The sequence below is a fragment of the Crocuta crocuta genome, unplaced genomic scaffold, assembly GCF_008692635.1.
Source record: "Crocuta crocuta isolate KB4526 unplaced genomic scaffold, BGI_CrCroc_1.0 scaffold266, whole genome shotgun sequence".
NCBI classification, from domain to species: Eukaryota; Metazoa; Chordata; class Mammalia; order Carnivora; family Hyaenidae; genus Crocuta; species Crocuta crocuta.
Window position 1 is genome coordinate 2,036,304 of NW_027531005.1, and position 12,933 is coordinate 2,049,236.

Below are 12,933 nucleotides of genomic sequence, written 5' to 3' on the forward strand. Positions count from 1 at the left end.
TTGTCCTTGACAAAGGAAGCCTGAAGACGGCTACAGTCGGGTTATTCCAGGAGGATTTGCATAAATAATAATTAGTAGAGGGATGCCTGGGTGGGTCGTTGGTTAAGTGTTCAACTTTGGCTCAGGTCATGATCTCACGGTTTGTGAGTTCGAACCCCACATCAGGCACCAGCCTGACAGTGAGGAGTCTGCTTGAGCTTCCTGCTCTCTCCTTTCTCGCTGCTCCTCCCCCACTCACGCTTTCTCTCTAAACAAACAAACAAACTTAGAAAAAAAATAATTACTACAAGCTGCCCTACTTCCCCCTCCCTCTCCCCTCCTTCTGAGCAAGAAGCTATCTTTGCCAAACTGACCTACAGGGCAGGAGGTGGTGAAGCCCAGACCAGTCAGCCATCCAAACCTCAAGGGAGACTGGCCACCTTCTCATGCAAGGCTGTGACCTTGGAATTCTGTGTGAGAGCCATGTGCCATGATTTAGGTCCCAATGCCAGCTGGGCCACCATCAGTGTGGTCTGGCGCTTTCCATGCTGAGCTATGAAAAATGCTTCTAGAGAGGGAGCTGCCTGTCGGAATCGCTCGGAACGCCTCTCCAGCTTACAAAACTCTTGTCTTGTTTCTTGAGAAAGTAACTCCAAAGTCAGTCTGACACCCCGCCCCCCCCACCACCAATACTACGGGACCATGAATGGCCCCTAACAGATCTGACACCAAACCTGGAGGGCTAGCTGTGCGGTAAGAACCTGTGTTCCAGTCAGAGAATGTGGATATCAGAGGGCTTATTAGGGAACGAACCTCCAAGTTTGAAGGAACGAATCTAATGCCTTTCCTGGAGTCGAATGGCTCATGCGTGGGGGTTGGAGGTGGTTTCAGGGACCAAAAACTCCATCCACCAGATTCCACCACCTGCGTGGGGCAGACTGCGAATGTCAGACTACGACCATCAGGGGGCAGCACAAACCTAGGCACCTAGCTTTCCACGCAAATCTATGACATTAGCTTTAAAAAGTCTACTTGGTTGTAATAAGTCCATTTTCATTCATGATTTTGTCTATTTGGGTGCTCTCTCTTTTCTTTTTGAGAAGCCTGGCTAGAGGCTTGTCAATTTTGTTTATTTTTTCAAAAAAACCAACTCATGGTTTTATTGATCTGTTCAACTGTTCCTTTGGTTTCTATATTGTTTATTTCTGCCCTGATTTTTATTATTACAACAAGCCCCTCAGAAATAAAAGCAATTTTCGGGGAATACTATGAAAAACTATATGCCAACAAACTGGACAACTTAGAAGAAATGGACAAATTCCTAAACACACACTCACTACCATAATTCACATGGGAAGAGATAGAAAACCTGAACAGACCCATAACAAGTGAGGAAATTGAATCAGTTATCAAAAATCTCCCAACAAATACGAGCCCTGGGCCAAATGGCTTCCCTGGGGAATTCTACCAGACATTTAAAACAGAATTAATACAATTCTTCTCAAATTATTCCAAAATATAGAAATGGAAAGAAAACTTCCAGACTCATTTTATGAAGCCAGCATCACTTTGATTCCCAAGCCAGACAGAGACCTAGCAAAAAAGGAGAACTACAGGCCAATATCCTTGATGAATACGGATGTAAAAATCCTCAACAAAATATTTGCAAATTGAATTCAACAGCACATAAAAAAAAAATTATCCACCAAGATCAAGTGGGATTCATTCCTGGGTTACAGGGCTGGTTCAGTATCCGCAAATCAATCAATGTGATCCATCACATCAACAAAAGAAAAGATAAAAACCATATGATCCTGTTGATAGATGCAGAAAAAGCATTTGACAAAACACAGCATCCCTTCTTAATAAAGACCCTCGAGAAAGTCGGGATAGAAGGAACTTACTTAAACATCATAAAAGCCATCTATGAGAAGCCCTCAGCTAACATCATCCTCAATGGGGAAAAACTGAGAGCTTTCCCCCTGAGATCAGGAACACGACAGGGATGTCCACTCTCACCACTGTTGTTTAACATAGTGCTGGAAGTCCTAGCATCAGCCATCAGACAACAAAAGGAAATCAAAGGCAACAGAATTGGCAAAGAAGAAGTCAAACTCACTTTTTGCAGACAATATAATATTCTATATAGAAAACCCGACAGTCTCCACCAGAAGCTTACTAGAACTGATCCAAGAATTCAGCGCGAANTGAAGGAAAGTGAAGAAGACACAAAGAAATGGGAAAACATTCCATGCTCATGGATTGGAAAAATAAATATAGTTAAAATGTCATTACTACCCAAAGCAATCTACACATTCAATGCAATCCCAATCAAAACTGCAGCAGCATATTTCTCAAAATTAGAATAAACTATCCTCAAATTTGTGTGGAACAACAAAAGACCCCAAATAGCCAAAGTAATATTGAAGAAGANTATGGAAACCAACTTGACGATAAGCTATAAAAGAAAAAGAATTAAAAAAAAAAAGAAAGCTCTGAACAACAGCATTGACCTATGGCTTCCTTTCGGGAGGCACCATGGAATTAGAAACATACTCCGGAAGTGAACAATGCAGAAGAAATGGACTGTGTGAATTCCCTAATCTTCTTTCTTAAGGAAATACATGCAGGAGAAGGGAGGGACTGATCTGGAAGCAGGGTGTGTGTGAACTGCATTATCTAACAGTTTCCTCTTCCCTCCTCCCTCCCTCCCTTCCTTTCTTCCTTCCTTTACTCTCTCTCTTTTTCTTTCTCTGTGTCCCTGCTCACTCACACCAGGCATGTTCTTGTTTCCTCTGTGTCAGAAGTGATGACTTTTTAACTATATTTATTCTTCCAATCCATGAGCATGGAATGTTTTCCCATTTCTTTGTGTCTTCTTCACTTTCCTTCATAAGTTTTCTATAGTTCTCATCATAGAGATCTCTTATATCCTTGGTTAGGTTTATTCCTAGGTATTTTATGGTTTTTTGTGCAATTGTGAATGGGNTTTTCACTGTATCCCCTAGAGTTTGGATTGTTGTTTCTCATTTCCATTTGTCTCCATATATTTTTTAATTTCTTCTCTAATTGCCTGATTGGCCCATTCTTTCTTTAGTAGGGTGTTCTTTGGCCTTCATGTGTTTGGGGGTTTTCCAGACTTCTTTCTGTGATTGATTTCGAGTGTCATAGCATTGTGATCTGAAAGTGTGCATGGTATGACCTCAATTCTTTTATATTTATTGAGGGCTGCTTTATGTCCCAGTATGTGATCTATCTTGGAGAATGTGGCATGCACACTTGAGAAGAATGTGAATTCTATAGCCTCAAGATGTAGAGTTCTAAATATATCTGTCAAATCCATCTGGTCCAATGTGTCATTTAAGTCCATTGTGTCTTTACTGATTTTCTATCTAGTTAATCTGTCCATTGCTGTAAGTGGAGTATTAAAGTCCCCTGTTATTAGCATGTTCTTATTGATAAGACTGTTTCTGTTTGTGATTAATTGTTTNCTCATGCTTGTGATGTGTCTTTAGCATCTTGCATTCCTTGGCAACATTTCCCTCAGAGAGTCTGCCTCAGGATTTCTTGTAGAGCTGGTTTAGTGGTGACAAATTCTTTCAATTTTTGTTTATTGGAAAGACTTTTATCTCTCCTTCTATTCTGAATGACAGGCTTGCTGNTGATATGTCATGCAGAAGATTGATTCAAGTTACAGCTTAGGGGAGTTCTCTTGTGCCTCTTGAATTTCAACGTCTACTTCACTCCCGAGTTTGGGGAAGTTCTCTGCTATAATTTGTTCAAGGGCTCCTTCAGCACCTTTCCCTCTCTCTTCCTCTTCTGGGATTCTTATGATATGGATATTGTTCTGTTTGATTGTATTGCTGAGCTCTCGAACTCTTCTTTCATGTTCCTGGGTCAGTTTGTCTCTTTTCTTCTCAATTTCTTCTTTTTCTATAATTGTGTCTTCTAAATTACTTATTCTCCTTTCTTCCTCTTCAATCCGTGCATTGGACGTCTCCAGTTTATTATGTATCTCATTTATCACATTTAAAAAGTCATCATAACTATTTTTAAGCTCCATAGTGTTTGTAGCCATAGTTTCTCTGATGTCCTCCATGCTTTTTTCAAGCCCAGCGATTAATTTTATGATTATTGTTCTAAATTCTTGTTCAGTTATCTTGCTTGTATCTGTTTTGAGCAGTTCTTTAGCTGTCAATTCTTCCTGGAATTTCTTTGGAGGAGAGCTCTTTCATTTTGTCATTTTTGTTAGCTTTCTATCTCTTGTTAGTTTTAAAAGCTTGTTATGCTCTCTGTACCTGTGAGTGCTGCTGTACCCAAGAAGGCTCTTTGACTGTCCAGGGCCTATCCATTTGGAAAGTGTTCTTTGAATGGTATCTCTCAGTCTCTCTCATTGAGACCTTGGTTATTTTATTTTCCTACTCGTAGTGGTACTTGGGACTCTTTACCATGTGTACTTTGGCTTGTTTCTTGAGGTAGCCCTGAAGAAGAAAACAGACAAACAGACAGGGAACAAAGGCATACAAATACACAGACAAATCCAACAAACACGCGAACCAAAAGGGAAAATGAAAAAGAAAAGAGAAAAGAAGGAGGAGGGAAGGCGAATAATAAAAAAAATAAAAATACATGAAAAAGAAAAAAAGAAGAAAAGGAAAGGAAAAAAGAAGAAACCCAATAGACAAAGAACAGTTTAAAGTATATAACCAGATTTCCCAGCTACAAATAAATAGCCGGGTGGATGCAGTGCTGGTTGAAGAACATAGAGAAAGATAGAAATGAAAGGGCAGAGATGAGGCAAAATTGGAAATGAAATGAGCAGGCAGAAGGAATAAGAAGCTTTTTTCAAGGAGTGAGAGTGGAATATGGTTGGAGAAGAAGAGAAAGAAATGACGATAGTGTTATCCAAAGAAACTATATAGTCTGATTACTCCAGAGAGAAAGAGATGAAAAGGTAGGTGTAGAATTTATATCTAGAGAANGCTATCTCTTGTTAGTTTTAAAAGCTTGTTATGCTCTCTGTACCTGTGAGTGCTGCTGTACCCAAGAAGGCTCTTTGACTGTCCAGGGCCTATCCATTTGGAAAGTGTTCTTTGAATGGTATCTCTCAGTCTCTCTCATTGAGACCTTGGTTATTTTATTTTCCTACTCGTAGTGGTACTTGGGACTCTTTACCATGTGTACTTTGGCTTGTTTCTTGAGGTAGCCCTGAAGAAGAAAACAGACAAACAGACAGGGAACAAAGGCATACAAATACACAGACAAATCCAACAAACACGCGAACCAAAAGGGAAAATGAAAAAGAAAAGAGAAAAGAAGGAGGAGGGAAGGCGAATAATAAAAAAAATAAAAATACATGAAAAAGAAAAAAAGAAGAAAAGGAAAGGAAAAAAGAAGAAACCCAATAGACAAAGAACAGTTTAAAGTATATAACCAGATTTCCCAGCTACAAATAAATAGCCGGGTGGATGCAGTGCTGGTTGAAGAACATAGAGAAAGAGAGAAATGAAAGGGCAGAGATGAGGCAAAATTGGAAATGAAATGAGCAGGCAGAAGGAATAAGAAGCTTTTTTCAAGGAGTGAGAGTGGAATATGGTTGGAGAAGAAGAGAAAGAAATGACGATAGTGTTATCCAAAGAAACTATATAGTCTGATTACTCCAGAGAGAAAGAGATGAAAAGGTAGGTGTAGAATTTATATCTAGAGAATGGACTAAATGCGACTGTGTAAGCAAGCCAGTGACCAGAATTAATCAGGGCAGTGCATCCATGTTGGTCTTCCCCTGGCTCCGGTTAAAAAAAAAAAAAAAAAGTAGGAGGGCAGCTCTCTAGCAGTGATGGGCGTGGTTTGATCCAATGCATCCCGGAGGAGTCCTGACTTGGCGGTTGTGGGGAGAAGAGTGGCGGCGCTCCAGTCCCTTCTTGGACTAAGTGCTACAACTCAAGTCCTGATGCGGAACTTCAATCCATGAATGTGAGATCATGACCTGAGCCGAAGTCGGAGGCTCAACCAACTGAGCCACCCAGGAGCCCCAGTTGTCTGCAATTTTTATCATCCCAGGCAAATATCCCCTGGAGAAGAATGTTCATGAAGAAAGTAAACCCATGTTAACATAGACCGTAACTTATGTGATATGGTTTCTGTTCTCAACTTGCCTCTCATTAAAAGAAAAACAGAAAGCCATACAATTTTTGTGGAGAAAAAGATGCCTAATATATAAATATTTTAATAAACTATTTCAAACATGTATCAGATATAAACAACATAAATTTTAAAAATAAATATACTTAGAAATATCTATTGAGTTGGGGCGCCTGAGTGGCTTAGTCGGTTAAGCGTCCGATTTTCGCTTCGGCCATGATCTCATGGTTTGTGGGTTCGAGCCCCGCGTCGGGCTCTGTGCTGACTGCCAGCTCAGAGCCTGGAGCCTATTTCGGAGTCTGTGTCTCCCTCTCTCTCTGACCCTCCCCTGCTCACGCTGTCTCTCTCTCTCTCTCTCCTAGAAATAAATAAAAAAAAATTAAAAAAATAAAAAAGAAAGAAATATCTATTGAGTTGAATGCATGAAAACAAGTCCAGGTAAGAAGGAGAAGCTGACCAAGAGGCCTGATTCTGTCTCCCAGGTTCCTCCTTCCTCTCTGAGCTCTAATAATTTTTATGACTTTGTCACCACCATCCCAGATCCCTGAGTACAGTTTACAATTCCAACCCAAGTTGGAACAAAAATATCCTTTTTTGGGGCGCCTGGGTGGCTCAGTCTGTTGAGCGTCAGACTTTGGCTCGGGTCACAATCTCGCGGTTTGAATGCGGTTTGTGGGTTCAAGCCCCATGTCGGGCTATGTGCTGACAGCTCAGGGCCTGGAGCCTGTCTTCAATTATGTGTGTGTGTCTCTCTCTCTCTGACCCTCCCCTGCTCACGCTCTCTCTCTCTCTCTCGAAAATAAAAACATTAAAAAAAAAAGAAAATAAAAAAATAAAAACATAAAAAAAATTTTTTTTAAATATCCTCTTTTCTATTCCCTGGCATAGCTGAGTTAGGCAAGAATTTTATAAATTATTGCTAGCTACTAAGAAAACATTGAAAGAAGTGAACAAAGAAATAACCTCAACACTCAAACAAAAGAATGACACGTACAATAACCAATGGTATGTCCACTCACAACAATCCGTGCTGAGTAAACAGAACCATCCGTTTGCTTAGTAAAAATTCCATGGTTGTGTCTTTAAGGCAGCATTGCTGATACTATTGTAATCACCGCTTAACCATGGACACATTCGGATTTTCTGAGATCATTCCCATCACAGCCCACAAGATGAAGCGGCTCCTTTGCTTGACATTCAAGACTGATGCAGTCTGGATCAGTCTACCTTTCCAGCCACAGTCTCTGTCCCTTCTCTTTCCCCAGTGCCTCCCTGACCATCTGCCAAGACGCTTGCCATTTTCTGACCCCAGGATATTTTGTCATCCCCAGGTAACTTGCTTCTTGTTGTAACCACTTCTTAGAATGCCCCCCCTCCCCCCAAACACTCTGCATGATGTTGCCCAATCTCAAGGCCAGGTGTAACTAGGACCCCCTCTGTGAACACTTTCCCACCCTCCCACCTCTGCATTTCTATCGCGCCTGCGCCACCGTCTCACAGTTAGCGCTGGATGTCTGCTCTGTGCTAGTTTGAGAGGTTCTGGGGGCCTTGCTGGCTGGTGCATGGTGCAGGGCACATTGGTTGAACTCTATTGATTTGACTTGCTTTGATTTGATGTAACTTTATTTAAGCCACTTGCACAGCACTATGGTTTCCTGTACCTTTAACCCCTGTGGTGGTTTCCTTATTGCATTACAGGGTGAGTAGACACATAAGAAAAATGGAAGAAAAATAAGACACATAAGAAAAATGGAAGAAAAATAAGAACACTCAAAAAATTTAACCTACTCTCTATCAAAGTTGTTTTTCTCTTGCTTCTGGTTTCCATGGAGGAGACAAAGAGAATCTTATTTAAAAACAGATATTTTTCCATTAATAAAAAATCTCAAAACAAAACACAGATATTTTTAAATATTACTCTTTTTTTTTCACCTAAGTATAACTACCTCCCTGCCTACAAACAATTGATCTTGGATGTTAGGAATTAATTCAAGGAAGGAGCAAAGATTCCGTTTTATGTGATCTGAGACCCATGAATGGCTCTCTTACCTTTCCTTCCAGATAGCTGACTGGGGCTGGGAGGGCATGTCAAGTAAGAAGGAGTCTTTGCAGGCTGATCATAATGTTTCTTATTGTAAAAAAAAAAATGTGTTTTTTTCCTCATGTCTTTCATTTCCCCCATCAACTTTGAGAACCACTGCCTGCCTACCTGAGCTTTTTTCTTTTTTTAATTTTTTTTGAGAGAAAGAGAGAGAGAGAGCAGGGGAGAGACAGAGAGACAGGGAGAGAGAGAATCCCAAGCAGGCTGAGCACTATCAGCACAGAGCCCAGTGCAGGTCTCAAACTCACGAACTGTGAGATCATGACCTGAGCCAAAATCAAGAGTCAGATGCTTAACCAACTGAACCACCCAGGCGCCCCCTCTTCCTGAGCCCTTCTCTTTAGTACTTATGACAGCTACAACCCTCGGGTCCTGTGGGGAATAAGCTCAGGAATTCCCTGAGCTTGCACCCATGGGTTAACAAGCCATAAAGAATTAGAAAGCCATAGGATGTACAAACCCAAGTTTGGGTAAACAAGATGAGATAAATAACACTAGGTAAAGCCGGGGTGGGGGTGGGGGTGTGGCGCACGGCAAAGGCCCCCAGCACAGGACAAAGGTATAGGAATAGGGAATCTCAGAATGAAAACATCCAAGATGAGGTAAACAAGATTAGGTATATAGGGCGGAAATGCCCCCCAATTTAGTACAATAGCAGAAAGCTGCTTTCACAGGAAGGAAGGACCAAAATAGGTAAACAGGTAGACGGGGCTATAGACTGCTGCGGGGCAGAGGTGCACAGAGCTGAGCGAGTTTGCAAAAGAAAGGTGCCTTGTGGACCCTGAGGTGGCATGCTCTGTCTTTCTCGTACCCTAGACCAGCTTAGGTAAACAGAGGTGGGGCCTCACATCTGCAGTAAACAACCTTCCACCCGGTGCCAGGATTTTGTTTTGTATTAACCCAAACCCCTAACACTGCATGTCTTCATGCCCTTTCCCTCATGCCCATGAGTTAACATTCATGATTTTATTGTCTCTGTGCATGCCCATCGCCACGTTTGTAAGCCTTCTGATCCTAATAAAAATGGAGCAAGGCCCCTTATTTGGAGCTCTTGTCCTCTCCTGGACATTAGCCTCTCTTGCATTTTTAATCCTACATCCTGCTTTCTTGCTGGACAAGAAAGAACTCCAGACCCAGAGCCTATGGCAAGGTCCCTTAGCTGATAACGTGTATCAGTTCTCATCAGCCAGTGCAGCTGCCATGTTGGACAGCCCTGAAAGAGGGTCTAGGGGAAGAAAAGGAGTAGGGCTTATACTGTGTATGGTGTTTTGCCTTGGCTATGACAGACATGACAATGGGGAGAGGTAGAAGGACCCATAGATAGACCCACTGATGCACAGGTGGGACTTCATTGAGATCATGTAAGCCTTAAATCCCAGGGAAGACTCCTCCATTGAGGCTGAAGGTCTCCATCTTACGTTATGCACAGTGCCTTCCAAAATTCTTTCTTCAGAGAAATGAGAGGGGGAAGATTTGTGCTTGGCCACATTTCCTATATGCATAGGAAAGCCTGCAATTGGATAAGGCAAGTAGCTAAACAATGATCTAGAAAGGAATCCATTATTTGTGCTATCTATGACAATTTATATACAGTAGTAATTCATCAAGAAGCACTTCTTTTCACTAAGAAACAAAATAGAACTTAATCTTAAGTACAGAAGGTATCACACATTTTTTTGGTATCCCACATTCATATTAATCATTTTTACTTTCACTAGTAATAATATTCTAATATTATTGCATGTATCCAGATCTGACCCTTTATTTTTTTCTTTTTAATTGTCAGCTTGACCTTCTTTAATATTTATTCTATTACTCAAGAACTCTGTCAGTTTTCAAGGTTTTTCTCCTTTGATTATAATGGGTGGAAAAAAGAAAACCCTGAGTTTCTCCTTGCAGAGGATAAATAGAAGAGATGATTGATGTCTGAGGCCTAGGACACTGGGTGACTCACCCATGTCATAAACAGGACCATTGGTTCTGGAAACAGACAGACCTATAGATTCTCAGTTTAGTCACCCAATAGTTTGTGGCCTTGGGCAAACTCTGAACCTCCATTTTTTCATCAGTAAAACAAAGGTAGTGAGAAACCTATTTCACAATGGCTTTGTGAGAGTTCCATGAGATAGCATGTATGACACACTCTGACCACCATTACTAGGTTAAATAACACGAAACTGACATTTTTGTATTCTACAAAGCTGAATATTTATAACTTAGCTTTTATGGTTCAATATTATGCTAGCTAGTAAGACACAAAAGTGGAATCCAAACCCCAATCTCTGGGTTCCAGCCCTCTGCACTTCCATACCATGTTAACTTTCATTGTTGGTGAAACTTATCTTTCGATGGCAGGTGATGATCATGGGATTATGAAGCAGCTTAATAAAGGAGACATGTGAAGAGAATACATACTGAGAGTGGGAGACATAGTTAAGTTACAGAACTGGTTCAAACTTCTAAACGCTACAAATATAATAATTGTCCAGTTATCCTGCCTTTCGTAAGAGCAATGAAGTATATGTGGCGGAAGGTCCTGGTGATCTTCCTGAACATCTATGTCATTGGTAAGGGATTGTGAGGGTTAATTTGATGTGTTAACTTGTCTGGGCCATGGGGTGCTGAGACATTTAATCAAATATTATCTTTTTCTGTTTATAAGGGTGATTACATTTGTTTTGGTAGACGAAGTAAAGCTGATTGCCCTTTTTGATGTGTGTGTTGGGACAGGGTGGGAGGAGGAGTTTCATCCAATCAATTAACGACCTGAATTAAAGAAAAAAAAAAGGCTAAGCAAGAGAGAAATTTGCCTACCTGACTACTAGAGCTGAGACATCAGTGTTCTTCTGCTCTCTAAGCGTAACTTACGTTATCGGATCTCCTGGGTCTCCATCTTGCTGACTGCTGACTACAGATCTGTGCAGTCCATAGCCACATGAGCCAATTCTTTATAATAAATCACGAGATAAAGAAAGAGAGAAAGGTTGTAATATCTACATTATATTATCATGTATCTATAATCTATATATTGTATATCTATATGTATCAGTATCAATATTGATATATTGTATGTATTGGTTCCATTCTCTGGAGATCCCCTTTTTTTTTTTTAATATTTTTATTTGTTTCTAGGAGAGAGAGAGAGAGAGAGAGAGACAGCGTGAGCAGGGGAGGGTCAGAGAGAGAGGGAGTCACAGACTGAAACAGGCTCCAGGCTCTGAGCTGGCAGTCAGCACAGAGCCCGACGCGGGGCCCGAACCCACGAACCGCGAGATCATGACCTAAGCGAAAGTCGGACGCTTAACCGACTAAGCCACCCAGGCGCCCCTCTGGAGATCCCTTTCAAAGTGGATAGCAAAGGTTCTATTAAGTTAATCAAGTTACCTTTGATAATACACTCTGAAGCTGCCATTCATAATTGTACCTAAAGGATTTTTCAAAGATAGTGATGTTGGTAATCACTTTGTAGATTTAGACTCTTTTTAAGTCTGAACACATGAACTCTTGATCTGTCATTAAGCAGCCAGCTTTGTTCTGTCTGCGAAGTCATGAGTCAAATCAAAAGGCTTCCTGTGGGTGAGAAGGAATGTGTCTCAGATTTCAGTGGGGCAGTGCAATTCAAAAGACCTGCATTTGGGGGCGCCTGGGTGGCTCTGTTGGTTAAGCGTCCAGCTCTTGTTTTCTGCTCAGGTCATGATCTCACAGTTCATGAGTTTGAACCCCACATTGGGTTCTGTGCTGACAGCCTGGAGCCTGCTTGGGATTCACTCTCTCTGCCCCTCCCCTGCATTCTCTCTCTCTCTCTCTCTCAAAATAAATAAATACACTTAAAAAAATTTTTAGTTAAAAAAAAAAGACCTGCATCACAATCCCAGACATTAAGATGTATTACAAAGCTGTTATCATCAAGACAGTGTGGTAGTGGCACAGAAACAGACACTTAGATCAATGGAACAGAATAGAGAACCCAGAAATGGACCCACAAATGTATGGTCAACTAATCTTTGACAAAGCATTTATATCCAATGGAATAAAAACAGTCTCTTCAGCAAATGGTATTGGGAAAAGTGGACAGCTACATGCAAAAAAATGAACCTGGACCACTTCCTTACATCACACACAAAAATAAACTCAAAATGGATGAAAGACCTAAACGTAAGACAAGAATCCATCATCCGTAGATAATCTTGACTTGGGCAGTGCTATAAAGTTAATGCTTCTTCCATGCCAGGTTTAAATCAAGGCCCTGAGCCAGGTTTACACAAATGATCAGCATATTATTTTTTTTGAATGTTTGTTTATTTTTGAGAGAGAGAAAGACAGAGTGCAAGCGGGAGAGGAGCAGAGAGAGAGGGAGACACAGAATCAGAAGCAGCTCCAGGCTCTGAGCTGTCAGCACAGAGCCCGATGCAGGGTTCAAACCCTCGGACTGTGAGATCATGACCTGAGCCGAAGTTGAACGTTTCACCGACTTAGCCACCCAGGCATCCCAGATGGTATCTGTTTGTTGGACAAAAGCAGGCTCATAAATCTTTAGATAACGGTCCTTAAGTGCATGGAGTTCATCTCTGCCTCTGAGAGGACCAGACAGTGAACCTTACCCAGACTCAGAGCCATGTCTTCTACTACACATATATCTGGGGCTGCTCCTTATTCACTGTGATCTGTGAGAATCTTTTAAATATTTCCCTGCCTCAAGTTTGGGGGGGGGG